General features: G+C 39.8%; 1 protein-coding gene across 1 annotated transcript in view; it reads right to left on the bottom strand.

The window, feature by feature from the left end:
• LOC137596790 (tyrosine-protein kinase CSK) overlaps nt 1–17388 on the bottom strand; it is a 35572-nt gene extending 18184 nt beyond the window's left edge. Inside the window, exon 1 of the mRNA XM_068317538.1 lies at nt 17151–17388. The gene's annotated coding sequence lies outside the window, so the exon portion shown is untranslated. The remainder of the gene's footprint in view (nt 1–17150) is intronic.
• Between the last annotated feature and the right edge of the window lie 5241 nt (nt 17389–22629).

Below are 22629 nucleotides of genomic sequence, written 5' to 3' on the forward strand. Positions count from 1 at the left end.
TCTGCCAAGACAGTCAAAGGTGTCTCTTCCGCTACCACTGAGATAGCTCTGAATGAGACAGCTCCTACACTTTCTTTATTGGGCAGAACGTCAGTGTAGGGGGGCAGGGAGATAGAACATTGTAGTGGCTTCAAGTGATAGAATATTATTCAGTAATATTGAAATGACACGTTCTTCCTTTGAAAGTTCTGAAAATACTTTTTGCTTTTTGTCTCCACTTTATATCAACATTTGCTACATTTTTTTTCTTTTTACTGTGTAAAGGGACTGACTTCATCCACTGACACTATAAAGAGTAATAATGGTCATACCATACCATTTGTTGATAGTGGCGTTACACTAAGCTGATGTTAATGACTGTCATTATAACACCATGTTATAACAGCAAAATCTGCGTCTAGCTTGCTTGATAAAGGAGGTAGTTCATATGGATTGAAGTGCCCTTCATATCCATTTTCTCTTTACTAGTGAGATACAAGTTAAAATATATGTTTCACTGTGTTGATTGTTGCACCGTTAGCTTATCCTGAATTATTGGAAGCTTGAGCAGAAATCAGACACTGCTGCTGTAAAATTCTACTGTGCCAAAGCTTAAAATAATGTAAACAGAGCCCAACCAAGCAGGCCTAAGGGCATTCACAGATTACAGTCATATTTACATAGTGTCTACCAGAAGGTATTATGTTTGGCCCAAACACAAAGTGCTATTTAAATCAAGATGCCAGTAATTCTCCTGAGGGAAACTCAATTTACTGAGCAATGATTAATCAGCAAATCCCATCACACTTAACAAAAGATTGCCTTATATACATAACCAGTAAACAACATTCCCAACATTTCACCACTAACCTTATCTGGTTTTTACTAATTCAATGACATTTAAAACCCCTGATAGAAAAGATTTTGGCCTTTAACTCATTGGCTCCCAGTGCTTTGTAGCAACTGATCTCCTTCAGCGGACTTTATCCAACGTCCGAACACCATGATTAGAAGACTGATCATCACTGACAAGCTCCGTCAGACTGTCCCACAGAAATTCTTATTGAAAAACACAATTTACGTCGATAGACGTCATTGGTAGCCAGTAAGGTAATGGTGACTTCATAAATTATTACAGCAGTGTAATAAGTTTTGGGGCACTAACCCAGCAAAGTCAGTCTACCTATTTATTTATTGATTAATAAAAATAACAAAAAATAAACAAATAATGGTGTGTAGCCAATGACATCTTTACGCAGCCAGTGATGTAACAGGCAACAAAGCATTCATATATATACAAGGCTTATTGTATAAATTATTTTACAACTACAATCTATTTCATAAAATTAGTTATACAATTTAAACAAGTTTGGTGGACCGGATTACAAAGATTAACAGGCTGCACATGGCCCTTGGGCCATAGTTTGCCTATGCCTGATTCATCAGGTGTTTCATCAACATGCAGTGTTATCCTGACTGAAGAATCAAAAAGTTCATCTCTCCACAATTTGGATTTAATTCCAGCACCTGCAATTGCTATGAAAGAATATCATGACCTCGTTAAATTAGCCTAACAGCTTAGTGACATTTTCCATGCCAGCTACACAAAATTTAAATATTGTTTATATGTTACTTACTCAGACTTAAGTCATTAAATCTCCTGAGAGAGCACCATCATCGAATATCAGCCAGCAGGCACGTTAGCAGACAGCCAAGGTAGATTCCCAGTTAGGTTTGTCATATTTTTGAGTACAATACTGTATCTCATAATGGCATTGCTCGAATATTTGTCATATTGAGGTGAAGTCAGGGAAGTACACAGCTGCCTTTTTTAGGTATATCTGTAACATAGGTCCTGCCTGCTGCGGCCTGCACTAAGTCCGTCAGGACAAGCAGCTATACCACACGCTATGTTCAGTATAACTTTAACTACAATGCTGCTAATCACTTTGCCTAGAGCAGGGGTGTCAAAGTCAAACACATGGAAGGCCAAAAAAACAAATTCGCTACAAGCCATGGGCTGGACTGGTTCAATGTTTATTAAAACATATTGACAGTTTTTATGGAACTTCATGGAACTTTCATGGGGCAGCAGTGGCTCAGCGGTATAGTGGGTCGTCCAAAGCACCAAGATTGGCGGTTCGATTCCCACTCCCGCAAAAACAAACAAACACCTGGAGTGTGAGCTGACAGTGGGAGGTGTCAGCTCACCTCCAGAGCACTACTGAGGCACCCTTGAGCAAGACGCGGTCTCCTTTCCAAGTTGCTCATTGGAGGCGCACCATGAAGGAGTTGGCTGCCACTCTACCTCCCCCTCACCTGCTTACCCATAGGCCCCTTGTGTGTGTGTTACGGGCCTGTACACACTATATAGATGCATGTAACAACTAACCTGTGTGTAAAGTAGAGTCCTTATTTCCCCTTGGGGATTAACACAGTTAATAAAAAAATTAACATAGCCGATTGAACCAAGAGCTAACACAGCGTATATTATCTAATGATTAAATGAATAAAGCAATATTTAGTTATGGCTCTGTCAGTAACTTAACGGGGAAATATTTTCAACAGGCAAACAGCGAAAAAGTACATGTCCTTCAAAAACAAAATATCTTCTTTAATATCAAGATAAATGCATAAGTTAAATTGCATGCATTATAAACTGACATTGCATTATTGTGCTGCTCTATGATCCTACCAATCACTGCTTTCAAATAGTAAAATTTAAAAAAAATCTGTTGTATTCTTTCTCATGGCTCTTATCCGCAAATTTTCTATAGCAATACTTCCTTCAAAGAGACATCGCATCTTGTAGAAAAAAAGGCAAAGATGTAACTGAATTTAAAACTGAAAATACATTACTGCTCAATGATCCTCACTTGTCTGAGGCTGACCGTGATATTTGATTGTGTCTCATCTTTCGTACAAGTAGAAGACGCACAGGTTTACCTTTTACCTCTCTGAACATACTGCACACTCTGACTCACACCTGGCTTGGAACCCCCTGCTCTCAGCGTCCACTTTCCTTTTAGCCATTTTTGAGGAGGGGTGTAGATAAATTCAACCTACGCTCTGATTGCTGATAAACAAGGAAACCAAAGCCCACTTGCTGTGCTGCAGTGATTTCCACTACCATTGCATTGTGGGGAATGTAAGTGTTGGTATGTGCAAAACACCAGCAGGCCGATGTGACCTGCGAACCGGTTCTAATGGTAATTAAAAATCATCCATTGGGCCATAAATAATTCATAACGGGCCAGTTCTGGCCCGCGGGCCTTGACTTTGACATATGTGGTCTAGAGTTTCATATCAGGTCCTGCCTCAGGTTCATCCGTCCATCCATCCATCTCCATGTGGAAGCGATCAAAACTATCTGCCTTACGGGGCATAGTTCTGCTGGAGCCTATCCCAGCCTACCACAGGCGAAAGGCAGATTATACTCTGGATAAGATGCCAGGTCATTGCAGGGCCAAAAGAATGACAAAGTAACAGACACACTCACACAACTAAGGACAATTTGGAGGGATCAGTTTACATTAACTGTATTTTTCTGGAGATGGGAAGATGCCAGAGAAACTTGAGATAACCCACGCAGACATGGGGAGAACATAACAACTACACAACAAGATATGGAATCCAGAACCTTCTCGCTGTGATGCAACAGAGTTATCAACTGCGCCACCATGCAGTCTCAGGTTTAGAAAAAATAAGTACAGGAAAAAAAAAATGGAAACATTATTTGCTGGGTAAGAATGTGACATCAGGCCTGATCCCAGCATGAGCATGAGGCAAATAAGGCAGTGTTCATGGCACACGGGGTGAATATCATCCCCTCGCTTGGGAAATATGCAAATATAAATGTGTGCAAAGAGAGAGTGCCATGACTGATATCCAACAAAATTTCCATTTTACCTCTGTCACTGTGTCACATTTACATTCAGCAGAGCATGAATGATGCTTGCAAAAAATGAGTGTGTAAGAGACCTGACATTAAATTCCAATAGAATAAATGCAGGTAAAATGCTTAATGTTTTTCATTACTTTGCTGTTCAAACTGTAAAGTTTGACTTCCATCAGTTCATCGATTTAAATTATACAGCTACACAAGATTGTCCATTCTAGTGTGAGCACACCTAAAAGAAACCAGGAGGTTGGCTTTAATTAATGCAAACACAGAGAAGGACGATGGATGATGGATCCGAAGATGTAACAAGCCTCAGTGCCCTTCTGTCCTTCTCATCTCTATGAGCCCTTTCTCATCACAGCAGGTGGTGTATGCTGTGCCTCAACATGCTTCAGTGGTCATAATATTTTTAAATTTTATACTGTTTATATTTTTAGTTATAGTTTAGTATATAAGTCCTGTTAGTGCTGCATGTGCCTGTCTGTTAGTGTAATGTATGTCTTGTGGTATGTCCTGTGATGTCAGTGTTTCCTTTTCTCCTGGTGTTTATCCAGTATTATTTGTTAAGTAATGCCTGAGCAGTGGATATATGCAATTTCCTCCGGGATTAATAAAGTATCTATCTATCTATCTATCTATCTATAAGACTCAAGCAAATATCATGTTCAGTTCAGGGATGAGCAAAATCACCATTGATCAATTTCTTCATCACCCCTAACAAAACAGTACTATTTTCTAACAACAGCAAAAAATAATGGATTTGTGAAGCAAACATCATTCTCATTCCCTAAAAATTAATATTTCAAAAAGGGCAGAGTGGCCCAGGAAATATGTGTACACCATCTACAATTAAGCTTTTTCAACAATTTGATGCCATTGGTTGACAGCCACAGGGAGAAACTCTGCAACACAAGTAAACACAATGAAGAATTTCATCTTGTTAATTTCTTAGAGGGTTAAATGTCTTGATTTAAAAAGCACAAAAGAATCAGTCATACAATACTTGTCAATGTCAGCAACAGACAGACTTTCCGGCTACTGATGAATAGAATAATGAGTCAGGTAACAACCTCACAGGAAGTTCAATACCTGAAACCTCTATCAGTCAGCAAGAACTGAAGAGATCTCTTAGAGGAGAGATGAAATGGAATGGGAGCCCCTTGGATATGTAGACATTAAACAGCTCAGGTACTTGTATACTTGAGTATTAGCATGAGGCATAGTATGACGAGTCCTGTTCCTGAGATTATTCCAGGGTGGAGATAAAAGTCGAGTGTTATGGTACAAACGGGTGCATGAAAGGGATACTGCAATCTCAAGATGGGAAAGTGCTGAAGGGGATGATAAATAATACAGGGGAGGATCACGGAGCAAAAGAAAGTTAAGGGAGATTGAGACTCACTCTGATATTACCAAAGAAAGCAACAGAAAGAAGGATTGTGGATTTTGGTGGTCTTTTAAACATTTATTGAACTTTAAAATGCTGCTCATCACAACAACTGACTTCAGCTTCACTCAACAGCTGCACTGTAGGGATTAAAAATAAGTGCCTTGCTCAAGGGTATCACGTTCTTAATCGCTGAAGGAGGAGGCGAATGTCAGATTAGAGACTTTGCCCTGACACAGATTTACCAGATGGCCAAGAGATGTGAACGGACATCCTTCAGTCCACACATCTGAGTCTAAACTACACAAAAATAGTGAATAACTGAAACAGAAACTGTAATAAAACCTAAGAACTGGCTTGCTTTTTAAGGCCTTTTTGTGCTCATATTTTTGTTGAATGTGAATCTCTTTACTAGCTTTAATGAAACATCCATTCATCCTGCTATAACAGTCGATGAGGCATGATGTCTGGAATCAGTCTGAATGTGTTACACATTTGTCGACAACTCCTAGATGCATCCAGGAACCTTGACAAAAGCACCAGTGAGACAATCACATCCTTTTTTGTAATACAGCAGGAGTAATATGTGTGTCGAATCCACAGCCGTTGCTCCTTTTTTCAATCTATAAAAAAAGGAAAAATATATATAAATAGTAACAAAAAAGAGCAGCATGACGGAGCAACGGACAGACAGGCAGCCCTCCTCTCTGTGACAGGACTCACAACAGATGACAGATTACAAAAGCAGAGAGGCAGGAAGTGGAAGAAAGAAAGGAAGAGGGAAAGAGAACACCCACTCTCCTCCTCTTGATCTCTGGGAGGCTGCTGGACTGGAGAAAGCAGAGGGGAGGAGGGGTCATGGTGACAGTTTATTGTTTGAGCTTTGTGTGCTGCAGCTCCAGAGCACACTCATCCAGTCTTGGCTATTTATATCCTCTAAATATCCATGCAGGCAACGGCAAGCTGCAGTCGTTTTCGTCATAGTATACATTATGGCAGCGCTGCCTTAAAGAGTCTGTCTGCGGTGGGTGAACCGTGCTTGCTTTACTGTGCTTTCAGAATTTCCCAGTTATATTTTGGTGATGTTGGCTGCTGGGATAGTATCACTATTAAAAGCATAGGTACAAAATAAAGTACCACTCAATCTGCTACAACAAAAGACAAGGCTAGCAATAATCCCAATTTTTCCTGTAATATAGTACTAGTTTTATGAAATGTGGTGTGGCTTGTCAGAGTCAAATCGGATCAGCAACCACGGTTGCGGTGGTTCTCCAAAGACACCGGAACCTACTTACACCTATATCCATAACAATCTCATACGTTCATGACATGAAATTTTTTTTCAGATTTATCTCAAGAGCCACAAAATACTGTCAAACTAGCAATGCAGTACGACACTGGGGATGTGGAGTTTCATGCACAATTCACTTGGGACAATAAAATGTTTCTGAAAGCAACAACAGGACTCATTCATTCGTAAAATGTTACATCAGGCTGTCTACCCAGAATCAAGTTCAATTAATCCATTGTTGGGTCACGGCAACAATAACAAAAAATTTTTTGCAAGTGTTATTCTGTAATACGTATATTTTACAGAAACAGACAGCTCATTTTCATTAGCATAGTTTAACTGTTTTAATCATCCAATAAGCTCATATAAACTACTTGCTTCTATAATGGTAATCAATTAATCTTTTGAGTCACATTTTCAAAGCGCCAAGAGCCAAATATTCTCTGCAATGAGCAACTTGAAGTATTCGACTTTGAACTGAGAGACAATTATGGAGTAAGAGGGTTGCATGAGTCTGTGTTGAAATGCAGACTGGAACAGAAGGACAGAGTGACAGGTAAACACCCTGGCTTGTGTGCAAACTGACAAGCTCCTAAAGTGGTGATGAGAAGGACGAGAGATGGAGAGAGTGCTGACTGAGTCAGAGGGTTGTGGGATACTGTGAGCCTCACTGACTTTGTGGCAAGATATCTTCTTGGAAGCTGCATACACATTAATGCACAACCTTCAGCCTTATCCTGTCAATGTTACTTCAACTTCACTGACAACATAACAAAATTCCCCCCATCCTCTGCCAGTTGCATAAATATGCATCTCCATTCTTCAGCCGTAGCTTAATGTATGCCGTCTTTCAGACATGCACACATACACTAGTAACTGAAAAAGGAATGAGGAAGAGGGAGAGCTGCTTGCCCTGTTTTTAACTGCTTCTTCGCCTCCCTTTGATGGCAACATATGAGAAAAGTCCTCTTTTCAGACAAGAGAGGGGGGAATGAGGAGCAAAGCACGAGGATGGAGACACAAAGAATGTCATTAGCAGCAGCCGCAGCAGGGAGCTGGTACAATATGGCAAGGGCATTAGTGGGACTGGAGCTCCAAATCTCTTAAATAAAAGCAGCATTCGGTGGCAGTAGCACAGACACCATGGAGGAAACTCACACTGTGGACTGCAAAGAAGGGAGGGAGGAGAGAGATGCAGGGAGAAAATGGGTGCTGAGAGGGAGAAGCTCCAGGCAAAATCCAAACTGTAAAAGAACACTAGCATTCTATTTGGCCCAAACAGAGATTATATAGATTAACTATGCATGAAGTAATGCCAGACTGTGAAAGAAATACAATAAGTGCAGATTCAGCTTCTTAGAAAATAAGCCTGACGCAGACGTGCTCCGGTGCTAAGGTTGTTAAATCATGCCAACGTTAAAAACATGAACCTTATTAATTTTGGCTGTTTTCAGTCAGTACTCTGTTCTATTAGCTGCCAATACTTAAAATTTAATATGGGAATTAATTTATAAGAAACGTTTGTTTCTATGTGGCTCCGCGGTACACTGGCGTCGTGCCTGGAGTGTCCCCCGCCTCACGCCCTGAGACTGCTAGGATGGGCACTGGCTGCCCCGCGACCTGCATTAGCGGATTAAGTGGGTTGGAAGATGAATGAATGAATTAATTTATAAGAAACAAAAAACATTTAAAGTAGAAAAGTATATAAGGTATGTAAGGAAATTATTGGGAATATTTTATGGGAGAAAGTAAAATGGTTCTAAATCATACTAGATGCATACATTATTTCTGACTTTGAACAGCACGAGCTGGGCCAAGAGTTTTACTACAAATGGGTTGTTGTTGTTTTTTTTCCCTTTGAGCTTTAAGAAGGCCTGAGTTCCTAAAATATTGTGGAAAAGACCCTTGTATACATTGAAAATTTTGTTGCATGCACCACATGCTGATAGCCAATGGTGTAACTTTTCAAAATCAATACAAAAGAATAAGGTTCTACACAATAACATTTTCTGCCCCGTAAGCAGCAGCAGTCGTGGCAGCTCTAGACACAGCTAACAGCGAGCTGAAAGAATTAAAGGAGTGGATGGCTGATGAGAGGGAGGACAGACTTTGTGGTCTCTTGCAGAAAGACTTAGCTGGTCCTTAATATTAACAACAGTCATCTGTTGGTTTCAATGCCAACAATGAATAATAGAGGCTCCATTCCAGCTATGCTAGGACTCTGAAATATTAATTCACAACCACAGACTTACATTAGTACACAGTGTGGGGCATTCTCAACAGCGGAGTACAGGTACACTTCCCTGCTTGGACTGAATCATATGCACGTCACGGGAAGTGAAAATGTGTGCATGTGCAAATTCAGTAGATGTGCATGCATCTTCTCACTGGCAGGAAGTGAAATGATAGCACTGTATAAAGCATCTGGCAGGTTCTTCCTCTGACAATTCCTCCGGCACAGAACTACACTGCTGATAAGCTTCTCATTTTGAGCAAAGGTTTATTTAGAACAAACATTCCCAAAAGCATGTGATATTGCTAAGTTAATTATTACTAATTCTGGACCTGTGGTTATTCAATCAACTTATGAAAAAAAGGAATTTACATTCACTAAGTCTGGTGTCAAATATGTTAATACACTGACAAGTAGGGATACCACAATTAGTCACAATTATGTTGACTATTAAAATTCCCGACAACTGTTTTTTTAATTTGAATTTTTCTCTCAAAACTGCTGGTGCTTCACCTTCCACTGAGGCTTCTGCCTTTCTGTCCTTGACACACATGTGTGTAGTAGTGTCAGGGTCAGCTGTAATGTCAACTAAAGTTATACAGAGAACTAACTTAGTACAGTACTAACACATATAGCTGTAAACGTTACCATTGGTGACGACAATTTGATTCATTAGCCATCCTTAGCAAACATTCTGTAACACTATAATAATTCCTTAGTCACAGGTACCTACCTCATTGTTGCTATTTTTGAAGCCAAAGACAACTTAAGGAAAGAAAAAAACTATAAAACAAAAAACTTGAAGTATTTATTTTTGTGTTATTTATACAAGTGCCTTATAAACAATTGTTTCTGCCAGCCCTACTGACAAGAATTTTATTTTAAGTGGTGAAATAAACTTCCCTCACAATATTGAGCAAAAGCATGACGTAATTCTTCAGCTACAACAGTCTAACCCTAGAGACACTAACTAGGTCATTAGATTCTTTCATAGACTAATTTAAGAAATGTAGCCTAATTAGATGAAAGGAGAACTGCCAGACAGATGATTGGTGTATTCTTCTTCTCAAGTATATCAAGCGTTACATATATACGCCACACACGAAAGTCAGAGTGCAGATTGTGTTTGTCAGATGTACATAAACAGAAGTATGGCACGTCAATTCTATCTTTACATAAAACACCTTAAAGAAACCTGATTAAAATCACAGCAAATCTAATACAATATCCACGCTAGAACAATTCTGAGCACTCAACTCTGACTCAGTGACATTGACAGTAGAAAATATTTCATCTAGAGGACAGCCTCTCCTACACCTGACAGCAGAAAACACAGAGCTAAATGTCACAGCCTGCCAACCTCTCTCAGAAAAGAGAACTAAACACAGCATCAGCTGAAACAAGAAGTAAACAAGCTTAAAACACAGTGTAAAGCAATCAATGAGAATTACCATATTGTTTAAATGAACCTACCACTGTTTAATTGTATTACACTATGCTGACAGGTTGCATTAAAGCAACACATGAGTGAGTTTTCACCTGTGGAAGATGACTTTGGGCTTCCAGGTGATGGCAATAATGTGATATAGAATTACCATGTAGACAATGTCTCTCACAATAGGAAGAATGTAGTGATGCAACGATCACCCACAGAAGTCAGCGTGACAGAAGTCAGTCATAAGTTCTATGACATGAAGCATTATCCTTACAGCTGTTGTAGACATCCATAACTGAAAAGAAATAAATAAATAAAAGCACGTACACACACATACACCCACTATTAACACTTAACTTCACTTAAGCTTATTTATGCCTTTTTTATTTTTATATTTTATGGTGTGTCCACTTGGTATATTTTATATTTTACATCTTGAATGGTGTTGGTATTTCTTTCTATGTGCACAATGATGGATTTTGAGCTTCCTTGTGCTAGACAGTAATCCATCGTTACTCGCGGTTAAAACATTCCAGGACCAGCTGCGAAAAACAAAATTCCACGATATAGCGACCAAATATTCATTGTTTTTTAGTAATTTCAATTTATGAATCTTCCCCATACTGATATTAAACCACCTGGTATTGTCTTTTCCCACACTCCTATAGATTGTTTAAAATACTTTTGAACTGAAGAAAAGTTGCAGGAGGAACCGTAAGTCATGGAACGCAGCACACACAGATGCTGTCAGCCAATAGTATGTGCGTACGGTATCACATGACTACCAACTAAAAATCCACGACGTGGTGAAGCCACGCATCTTGAAGCGCGAATGAGCAAGGGATTAATGTACTGCCATTCATTCATCCACCCGCTTCAGTAAGCCATGGAGCTCATCAGCTCAGGCGTCAGAAAAATGTTTAGATATACAGACCACAGCTCACAACAGAAACTCACCACCACATCGACCCTCTGGTTTAATCTCACAATAAAAATGTCAGGCAAAAAACATTGCTTTAATACAGAGAAAGCCTAAAAAGAATAGTACGCAGACAAGGGCAGTTGAAAAATTCCCTTAATAAAAAATAAACCCTTTAATAGACCAATTTAGACTTTTCAGCAGGCTGACATTGGGTGACTGTGTGTGTGTATGAGATACGGAGTGTACCGCACTTCTCCAACAAACAAAAAAATCCACCAATATCATCAAAGTAACATATAATACATAGGTTTGCATTCCATGTAAACCATAACCACATTTCAATTGGCTAATTATGATAAATGCCACAAATGTATCACTAATAACAGCTATCTAGTAAGGAATTTCAATTTCACTGTCCTGATATTAATTTTAAATACACAATATTTGCACTGCACACCGGCAACATGGCTATAATATCACAAGACAATAACAAGCTATCTGCGATGATCACTGTTTATAACTTAACTGATCAGATCAGCAAATCTGCATGTGGTGGCCAACAGTGCAAAAACCGGGAAAAGAGGAAACGGAGACAAACAGCTTATTCACTCAAAATCAACAAGAAACATGAAACGTGTAATTCATGGCAGATGGAAAACATTACAAGCAGTGCTGCTGAAGTACAGTACCACATTTATGCTTGTGACTGGCATCTTAAGCAAAATTTAACTGAAGTCAGTCAGTCCTCACTTAGACTTCTGTCCGCTGATAGTGTTTCCTATTTTATCAAATTCTTCACCTGAGCAAACACTCTGACCATTTATGGCATTTTAGTTAAAAACCAAAGCATACAGCAACAGCTCTTAAAGTACCAGAAAAGAAAAACAAAAAAAGTAATACTAACTCTGGATTCACCCACAACACACCACTCCACATACCGCATGCACTGAAGTGCTGACAATGTTCCTTGGAATTTTGCTGGATTTCTGTGTGACAAAAAGTATTTTCCCAACGACTGCTCAATTTGTGTATTTAGGTGTATATACGTATTTTCTGACCCTTTGGCGAGCTACTTGGAAAGGTGTGACAAACTACCATAAGCTAGAGAACAACATTTTGAAAATCCCAAATTTAAGCAGTGTCCTATTGACTAGAACTACACAATAAATGGATTCAGCGTTGACATCACACTGCCCATTACAATCATCACATTCCAGGACCTCCAAGAATGGTCTCTTTGTCTTTTGAGCTTGCTAATTTGCCATCAAATAAGCATTATGGACTATTGCAGAAGAGCAAAATAAATGAATAGATCACAAATAATCTATACCCACCGCTCTCTCTCTCAACATTTTTGGACAGTGATGTCAACGGTTGGACATCAAGAACCAGTTATAAAAGAAAAAGATACTAGTATTAGTATATTGGTTATGATACAAAACAAAATTATTTTCCACTCAAGTGAAGTTTTATTGTCCGCAGCGGTGGTTTGGACCTTCCTCACAGGCTGGATAGCTGCTTCAAGCTAAGCAAAGGTGAGAAACCACAGTAAACAGTGCACAAAAATCTGTCTTTCTTTTGCCAGACACCACCGTTCAGGACACCACCATTAGTTGGCAGATGGATACAATATCAACTGAGACCAAACTTTTGCGTTTATTTTTGTACTTTATCATTGTTTACATAATTTATATGCATGTCTTTTGACTTTGATAAAAAAATTGCTTTTTCATAGAGGGGTTGGGGCTTTTTTACAAAGCTGGAACACATTAAAACGATTTTAGTTATTTAAATGGGAAATGTCTGACTTACAAGTTGTTCAACTTGCGAGCTCATATGAAAAATATTTTAGTAGGTAGTCACATGATACCCTACGCGCATTCTATTGACTGACGGCATCCGGTAGTGCGCTACGTTCCTTGAGTCTCAGAACACAACGCATTTCCATGAGACACAATAGTGCTTTAAACAGTCGATAAGAGTGTGGGAAACGGGTAATACAGATAGAAGGTAAGTGTACGGGGAGAGTTCATAAACGTCTAATCACCGTAAATATTAAGAAATAGTTTGTCGCTATATCACGGAATATGTGTTTCGCGTGTGGTTCCTGTGATGCATTATCCGCGTGGAACGAGTGCGCACTGTGTGTCTCACCCCACTCCAAACCCACTGACATCAGACAAATGATTTGTTTTATTGAAAGATTGAATATTCAAAATCAGAATTCAAAAACATAATTACTCCATTTTGCTTATGGTACAGCATATTTTATAATATCCCGCTAGCCCAAGAAGAGCTCAGAAAGAGAAACTAGATCCCTAAGGCTGTTACTGCATGTGAAATGTAGACTGAATGGAAGTTAATTAGATCTGCATCCTACTGTATGGATTTCAAGAAACAACATGTCAGACTGTTTTCCTCAGCTGTTTTCCTGCTGCTTAATAATTTCAATCATCTTATATACACACCAAAAAATATCATTCATCTGATTTCCAAAGTAAAAAAACAAACAAACAGCAAACAAAAAAACCCAAACAAAAGCAAAACAAAAACACAAAATTGGCCACTGTGGGTTTGCATTGTGAGGAATCTCCGGGTAAAGGAGTGTGTGGCTCATGAGGGGTGAGCAGGAATCTGGTTGGCCATATCTAAACTAGGTTGTATTGACTAACAGTCACACACAACAAGTATTCAGTACCACATTGAGTTAAATGTGTGCATTAAGTATTTATTTAATGCACAAAGTAGTGAGTAATGGTGTAGTGCAGGCTGTACTGAAACACCAGTCAAATGTTAGGCCTGCAGCTGAACCCTCTGCCTTCATTTGTGCAGCAGCCAACAAGCATGGACGCAGAAACCTCACAGCCCTCAAGCAATAGCTTGACAGACCTGCCACTGCCCAGATATACAGTCCTCACAGCTGGAGCAGAAGATGGCAGTCACAATGTCACTATTCTACATGGATTTTTTTTTTTAAATGGGGGGGGGGGTAATGGTGTGCTTTCTTTCCTTAGTCTTTATTTTAAGCAGCCAGGTACAATTTAGATGGCTCTTACACACAATGCTATTATATAAATTTGTATTACCTTATAATTGTCTCAAGCCACCATACATCATGGGACAACTTTCTTATATTGCAAGAGACTAAATACTATAAAAAACAGATATATATTAATCTGTTTTGAATTGGCATTTAGAGCTGTAATTCACAAAACACAATATAATCTTGAACCCTCATGAGGAGAGCATTAAATATCCTGCAGTACACAAACTAAACAGCAACACAAATACTGAATCATAAACTATCACACAGGTTTAAAATAGGAAGGTCTGCAGGCTCAGTGTACATTTCCTGCCGGGTCCACTTATGTCTATCTTCTTAAATAAGTGTACCATTGCACTGCTTACTACTTTGCATCTACCAAGGCCTACTATATACTTGCATTACTCAAAATGGCATAGATCTAATCAGAAATAACAAAACACAGTATGATATGCAGTGTTTGGATATAAGGATTCATGCACTACCAGTCTGTCCATCATCTTACAGCTAACACATTACAACAGGCGGCTGAACAAAAAGCTGTATATTATTTTCTGTTGAATGCTTCTAAGAACAGAGATGCAGCCTCCTGTGCAGTACACATGCACCATCTGTGACGCCCTGTTGTTTGTGAGTGTCAGTTTACAGTTTGGCATTTATATGTTGCAATGAAAAATCCCTCCTTTTGTTATTGCACTTGATGATAAAAGAGAAATTGCAGAGAAGAGGCTGCAGTGGAAGAACAAACTAAACAGGGTTATTGTACTGAGGTCAGCAGATTTTTGGACAGGTTTCAAATGGACAATGAAATGGTCATTGTACAGACAGAGGAGCCATTACTCCCCTGCTGAGTGCATAAGCCGGGCTCAGAGCTAACTGTACAACAGATCCATTCCTTGTAGATTTAAGGACTGACCAGACAGACAATTTTATCCACCTCCTACTGAATCATTGCTAAAACGTCGACAGCCATCACCTAAGAGGGGCTCACATGCATCTCCTGCCACCTCCAGTAGTTGACAAATTAAACCTAAATGAACTAGTCTAACTTTGTCTTCAGTTTGTGGGTTTGAAGCTATTGAGAACTAAAAGAGAACAGCTTAATCTGTGAATCCTATGCCACCTTACCACATCAGTCAAGTGTCAGATGGAGGCTATACAGTATCACTACTGAGACCAAGGATGAGTCACACTGTGTTTAGATGGTTGATGCATTACAGTGTTCAACTAAAACAATCTGTGCTTCAATGCTTGTCAGAAAAAAAATGACCTCAATCATTGTAAAAAGACCCTTACAGGAGACATCATGATCTTTCTGGAAAAAAAAAAAAACCCTGTTCCTGGTCAGCCTCCACCGGGTATAGCACTAATTTAATAAAATTAGTGACAAGGTCTGAATGGGTGATAGTTCAAATTTTGATCAGTGAACATGTTACTAAAATAGCAGTAACAATGCAATTGTATGATCTGTCTTCTAAAAACAACCCAGGAAAGAGATTGTGATTAAGAGTGTTACAAAGCCTGGAAGTCTTCGCCTGCATGGTACAAGTACATGGGAATGCTATGTAAAACAACAATGTGCTACAGACACTGCATTGCTTATTTCAGTCAAGCCACAGCTTGCAAAGGTATGTATGTGCCAAAACAGAGTTCCCTTGAATTATTGGGTGAGGAACCATCAAATAAAAATCCAAAAATTACAGATTACTCTCGGGTATGCAATACCAACTAGATTTTTAACTGTCCAGGTGACCTTGAGCAAGACACTAGTGGTTTACCAATTCCTGTATAATATCCTATAGCTTAGCACTTCCATTATCCTGTAAAAGACCAGAGGAACGCTGTTTCCTTTTGGGATGAACCGTGTCATCATATTTATTTCACACCAATTATCTTCTGTCCTTGTCTAACAATGTCTCTACACTCTTTTTTTACACACACACACACACACACACACACACACACACACACACACACACACACACACACACACACACACACACACACACTCTGCAAAACATGGCAGACGTGTGTGTGTGTGTGTGTAACAGAGGAAGAGTCATTTAATTAAAACAATATTAGGGGATCAGTGTTTCCTCCACGCAGGGGGCTGAACCTCAGCTCCATCAGTGTGTTTTAGTGCAGCACGGAGGTGGCTAATATAACTACGTCCATTTTCGGACAGAGCCATGCTTTCCTAATAACTCAGTAATCACAGATGGCCTGACTAGGGTGCTAGAAAATTGTCATTTCAACGATATGTATAAGGAAAAAAACCCATGTCCAGTCAGTTTCCACCTTCCACATTAACCCAAAACGGTACATCCGCCTCCAACACAATGCTGCATGGGCTCACTTACTGACTAGCTTCACATTTAGACTTCTCCAAATAGTAATGAAGCGGAGCATGACAACGAATACAAGTGGATAAAAGATTAGAATTGACATTATGGGCAAAATCAATTCGCCATCAGTCCCGACCAGAGTCCCGCTGTAAAGACGGGAGAGGGAGGTGGGTGACGAGCATGTTTGGAAACAAAATTCTCCCTCCCAAAAGAATGACTGGGGTAACGTCGACCGGAAACAAAAGAGTCGTTAACGCCAATGTTTTAACTCTTTGTTTGTTTTGTTTACCGTTGTAATAACATAAATGAATTTATCGACGCATTGGACTGTAACGAAATCTGAAGAGACAGCCCAAATTGTGTCCGATGATGGATCTCAAGCAGACTAGCAGCTAATGCTAACGCTACGAGTCCAACGTTATGGATGTGTAATGACGACTAGTTGTTATTGCACAGTTGTTATTGCAGTCAACTCAACTAAAGTCAACTCAATAGAGAATTTATTGCCCAACAATGACATGCCTCTGTGAGATATCTGAACCCCCCCCCCCCCAGCTAAAGCGTTGCAGGAACACCACAAGACAAAAACAGTGACTGCGCTGTGGGTAACTCACCAAAAAGATGCCGCTCAAGTGTCGCCCGGATGGTTCTCCAAATTAGCGATGAAGGCCCATTGGGGTAACTCCTGATGTCGGCGGGCATCCAGGTATAGCTGTATTAGGACTAGTCAATCCGAAACGTGGCGTTGCTTTAAGGGTTGTCTGTATCCTACCCACATATGACTGTCTGTTAATGCGTGTGTGGCGAAGCTCTCCGAGGCCTGCTGCTGGAGGAAATGGTCTCCGTCCGCGCCGTCCGCCCAACGCGCATGCGCAGTGGAACGCCACAAGCACGAATTGAGCGTCATGTGAGCACAACCGTGTGGCCAACAGGTGCGACTCACGGCGGACCTGTTACTGCTGTGTTTACAGGTAGAACTGTGGGGATACTTCCTGTTCAGTGTTGAAATGCTACATGGATATTTATGAATCAATAACAATGAATAATTATGTCATTGTCGTACAGGGGGATGCAAAACACAATCAAGCCCCAACTTATATTGGGTTTTAGGGAAAATGTACTTTTTATCAGCTGTTTGCAATATTGAATTAAACAGAAGTTTAATGGTTTAACATAAGATATGTTTTCCCCAAGTATAATACATAGTACTTCTTTTAGTAGTGTAGAAAAAGAACCACTTTATTAATCCCCTAATGGGGAAATTACTTACACTATACACGTCTTTTTTGTGTTAGATATAGAATTTTGTGCAGACCCCTGTAACACACAAGGGGCCTGCTAGCATGCAGTTAGTAAACACAACAGTACATGGGGAAGCAGAGTGATGGGCAGGGACTTCAGGTGGCGCCCCACTTGAGAAGCTTGTAAGGGGGCGGCGCCTTGCTCAACGGCGCCTCGGCAGTGGCCGGGAGGTGAGCTGACACCCCCCAGAGTCAGCTCACACTGAGAGATTGTTGGATGAATGTCAAGTGGGAATCTAACCCCCGATGTCCGGGAGATGTCTGGGCGATGTCTGGTCATAACACGTCTGCTCTACCACTGAGCCACTGCCGCCCCAATTTACTATTTACTGAATAGTCTCAAAAAGATTCAAGCCATTTCTAGTGCTTTTTAGAGACCCTTGTGCTACTATCACCTGCTGCAAATGTGGTGTATAGCCAGACACCAACTTCTTTCAAAGTTCCTGACTCTTCAGATTCTTTCAGAGACTTTCATGGACTTCATGGGTCAGCTCACCTCCAGACTGCTAAGGCACCCTTGAGCGACTCTGCTCCCCCTGTACTAATTTCCATGTCTACAGGCCCCTAGTGTGTTGTGTGTGTATAAATATACACACACACACACACACACACATTGGCCATTCTACCGAATTTGTGCATATTTCAGAGTTGAAGACACATTTTTAAAAGTTATTTTTTCCAAAAACCTTGTCCATACATAAATTTAACCAATAGTCATCATATAATTTAATTTAATGACTTTGTTCTTATTTTATTTAAAAAAACAAACACTCCATGTTACGGTAGTGACTGCAGTGTTACCGTAGTGACTGTGCTGCTTGGTCGTGACCACATGATTATGTTTGCAAAGTTGTACTGTATCCCCTCAACCATAGTGTTTAACATTAACTCATAACCTGCCTTTCAATTTGAATTTTACAAACACAAATGTTTTTAATCAATAAAATGAGGTTATTTACTATTTTACATTACTTCAACATAGCAGCACATCTATTGCAACATAACATTAGAACATCTAACGTGTTTTTGTACTTGAAAGTGCATTAAAGAAAATATATAGAACACTAATAATCAAGTTATTCACATACTGAAATGATAACCTGTAACAGGCCCTTCATGGTGCACCTCCAATGAGCAACTTATAAAGCGGACGGCGCCTTGGCAGTGCTCGGGAGGTGAACTGACACCTCCCACTGTGAGTTCACACTCCTCCGGTCGGCCCCTTGTGTTTGTGTGTGCATTTCGGGCCTGTAAAACACACACACACACACACACACACATACACACACACACACACACACACACACACACACACACACACACACACACACACACACACACACACACACACACACGTACGCACGTGTGTAATGAATAACAACAAGAGTGGAAAAACAATTTTATGGAGGACTAATAAAGGGATCTTTAATCTTTAATAAAGTGATCATGGATATTAACAGTGGGGCAGATGACTGGCAAGTTTGGTTTGGCAGGCAGCTTTAATCTGTGCTGTGTTCTGGGCCACAGGAGCAGGATTAGACTCAACAAGGAAACAGGAACTGTGTCTCCGGTGCTCTAACTGGTCAGAGGGTCGGAGGTTACAGACAGACTCACAGCGGTCAGCATTTTGTAAACATACTCACATTGCCACATGGTCCTTATCAAAACACACCAACGAGCAGGAAACCTTTCCCTTTCAAATAACAAGGGTTGTCACACGCAACCTGGAAATGCCCATGTGAGTTTCCAGTAGGTAAGGGGAAAATGCTCCGCCATATGCATAAAGACTTGTCCTCAAGTATATGACGAAGTATTTGTTTGATCATATAGCGAGTCTTCAGTCGTCAGTACATACATAACAGAACAAACCACTGAGAAAAAAGCAGAACACTTGTCTTTTAATGTCCGTTTGTAACTTAAGTGCAATGTCACTGGAAAGGCTTTTGTGCAGGGTAAAAAGGTATGACAAATTTATATCAGAAAGTCGAGTGATAGCAGATTCCAACATCCTTGAAAATTAGCTTAGGGATCCCAATTTTACAGAGCTATACCATTCTGTCTGCATCAACTAATGGTAGTGGAAGAGAGTGTCCACTTTGCCTTAACAATGTGATGATGCTTTCTGATCACAAGATCAATCCTCAGGACTGGGGCTTGGATATAATTGGCCCAAACAGCAGCTGATTTTCACCAGGACTGTTCATTAAACAGCTGGCTTTCATGACAGTCCATGACACAGTTGATGACTAAATTTTACTGGCAAATCTGGAACACAGGAAAAGAAGAAACAGAGATTAAGCAGCTGGATCTGTGTGGCATTTCACAATCAATCTAAATGTCCACAGGTTTCCAAAATGTGTAGACTTACCAATTAAAGACAAGTCTCGACTGACTTAAAAGGTGCTGTTCCACTAGAGGGCAACATTTATCTGTACAGGCCTGTTTGAGCAGGACATCGTGAAATTATGTGTTTTTCATTTCATCACTGAAGTATCAGTCAGTGAAATCTAAGTCAAAATGAACTTAGTAAAATACAGACAGTCACTTCAAATGCCCCACCGGTGGCATTAGTTACCTGCTTGCAGCTGGTCCTGCTGTAGAGGATCATCTCAGTGTTGACCGAGTCTTGCATTCTGAGAAAGTTAGGGAGGAACACGATGACCTCAACTTTGTGGTTATACTGGTGCTTGCCAAAGCTAAGGCCCCGGGCTATATGGGTATGTAGCCCAGGGAGCCCAGTCCTCTGGTGTGTATCTTTTAAGGTGAGTCTGGGGAAATGAAATCAAGGACAATCACTCCACCAGGAAAGGCAACCAATGTAGTAATCACATGGTAACCAGAAACTATGGCATTCTATTAAACAGCATCATATCTGCAACATCAAAAGTAGATGACTGAGCTAAGTGACTGGGGTCAAAATTTTGCCCAGCCTCACAAATGAGACTGATTGTTTCTAAAGATACCAGGAAGCCCCCCTATCACATACGTGTTCTATTCTGAACAATATAAATTTATTCATTAATTAAATCACTTGAATGAGCAAGAGAAACCTACACAGAAGTTAAAAAACACCAGCATATTTGAAGATGGGACAGTGATGTAACTAAACAAATTTCTTTCAGGACACATTAAAAACAACAACAGGGCCACTCAAGGTCAAAAGAAAAGCATCTACTATATTTAGCAAGGTCTTCGCAATGTGGTGCATTTGGTGATTACAATACATGTACTTTTTATTTAACTGTCAAATTATTTTCCTTCATTATGTTTTTTGTACAAGGGGTAAGAGGTACTGTTTGACTCCTTGAAATTTCCACAGTTGGTAGTCCTCCTATTTTTCCATAAGAAATATGATTCAAATTCAAGGGCTAAAAAAGTTAAAACAGGAAGAGGTTGCTACCAAAATCTTAAAATCCTGTATCCCAGTGCTTTAAATTTGATCTGACCTCACAGGAGCTCCATTGTAAATTTGAGACACATAAGCATTACAGTGCTAACCTGAAAAAAGTATCTGAGACCGCAAACCTGTTTGATATATGAGCCTCTTTACTAAGGTTTTTGATTAAAAATAAAACTACATCTCTCATATAGGTGTGAATAAAGAACAAAAAACAGGGCTGTTTCATGTTCTTGACCTGCATTGTGACAGTCATCCATAGTGATTTTCTAAAAAGATAAACCTTGAAGGAGGTCAAAGTTAACACATCTAACTAATGAAGAAACATTGCAGTAAAATGACAACCATGGAAACTTGAAAACATATCAACACAGAGCAGATTTTATAATAGTACTACTACAATGGAGAGATGTTCAGAGCATTTTTCTGCATTCCTCTGATTATTTTACAAAGGTCAGTCCTGCATTGCACTGTGCAACAGATAAGCACTAATGTAAGCCAGGATCTGATAAACTTTATTCTTTTGCGCAGTTACAGACATTGTAGTTGAACCAGTTAGAGCATAGACGTAAGTGATAGCAGTCCTCACCTGTGCAGTCCACCTAGCTGGGCCAGTGCCATCTGACTCGATCAAACACCTGTAGCATCTAGCCTGCACTCAAGACAGCCCCCAGCGAACTGCAGCTGCTAACGGATGTTTGTGACGCTCATACGACACTTTGGGAATCTGTGGGTAAAAACATGAGGTGACATTGACAGATTATAAAAGCTAGTCTAGCCGTAATCCTTTGTAATTTAACAGAGCATGACTATTGATAATCAATGAGGGCACTCGAAGAGCACATATGTAGTCTACTCTTCTCTGATTTGCAAGTGCAACCATTAAAAGTTCCATATGGAAAACATGACCTTTGCTGAGGTAACAGCACTATGATGAACATTTCTCCCTTGTTATCAAATTTCATTTTGGGCATTATGTGAGAACCAAACAAATGATCCTGGTATTGCTCATGGTACATGAAATCCACAGTAATTCTTCCATCATATTAACGTAGCTGAACTTATACCACAATGGTAAATAGAAGTAACTATTAAGAATTGTTTGGATGAGACAGATACTACAACCATCTATTTTATGCAAAATAGAGAAAGGTTGCAAAAAAAGGCTATATTATTTGAAACATATTTGAGCTACCGATAAAAGGATGAATATTCACTCAAATACTTGAAATTTTGCGTTCTTACAATTTCCATTAGATCTGAATTTCAACATATCTTCACAAGTGCAATTAAAATAGCTGGAGTACAAGTAAAACTCAGATAACATGCACTTTGAGATAAAAACAAACATGGATCTGCAGATGAACAGGCTCTTAGGTTCCCAAGGGGTAATAG

This window comes from Antennarius striatus, chromosome 1, assembly GCF_040054535.1.
Source record: "Antennarius striatus isolate MH-2024 chromosome 1, ASM4005453v1, whole genome shotgun sequence".
In the NCBI taxonomy this organism is placed as follows: domain Eukaryota; kingdom Metazoa; phylum Chordata; class Actinopteri; order Lophiiformes; family Antennariidae; genus Antennarius; species Antennarius striatus.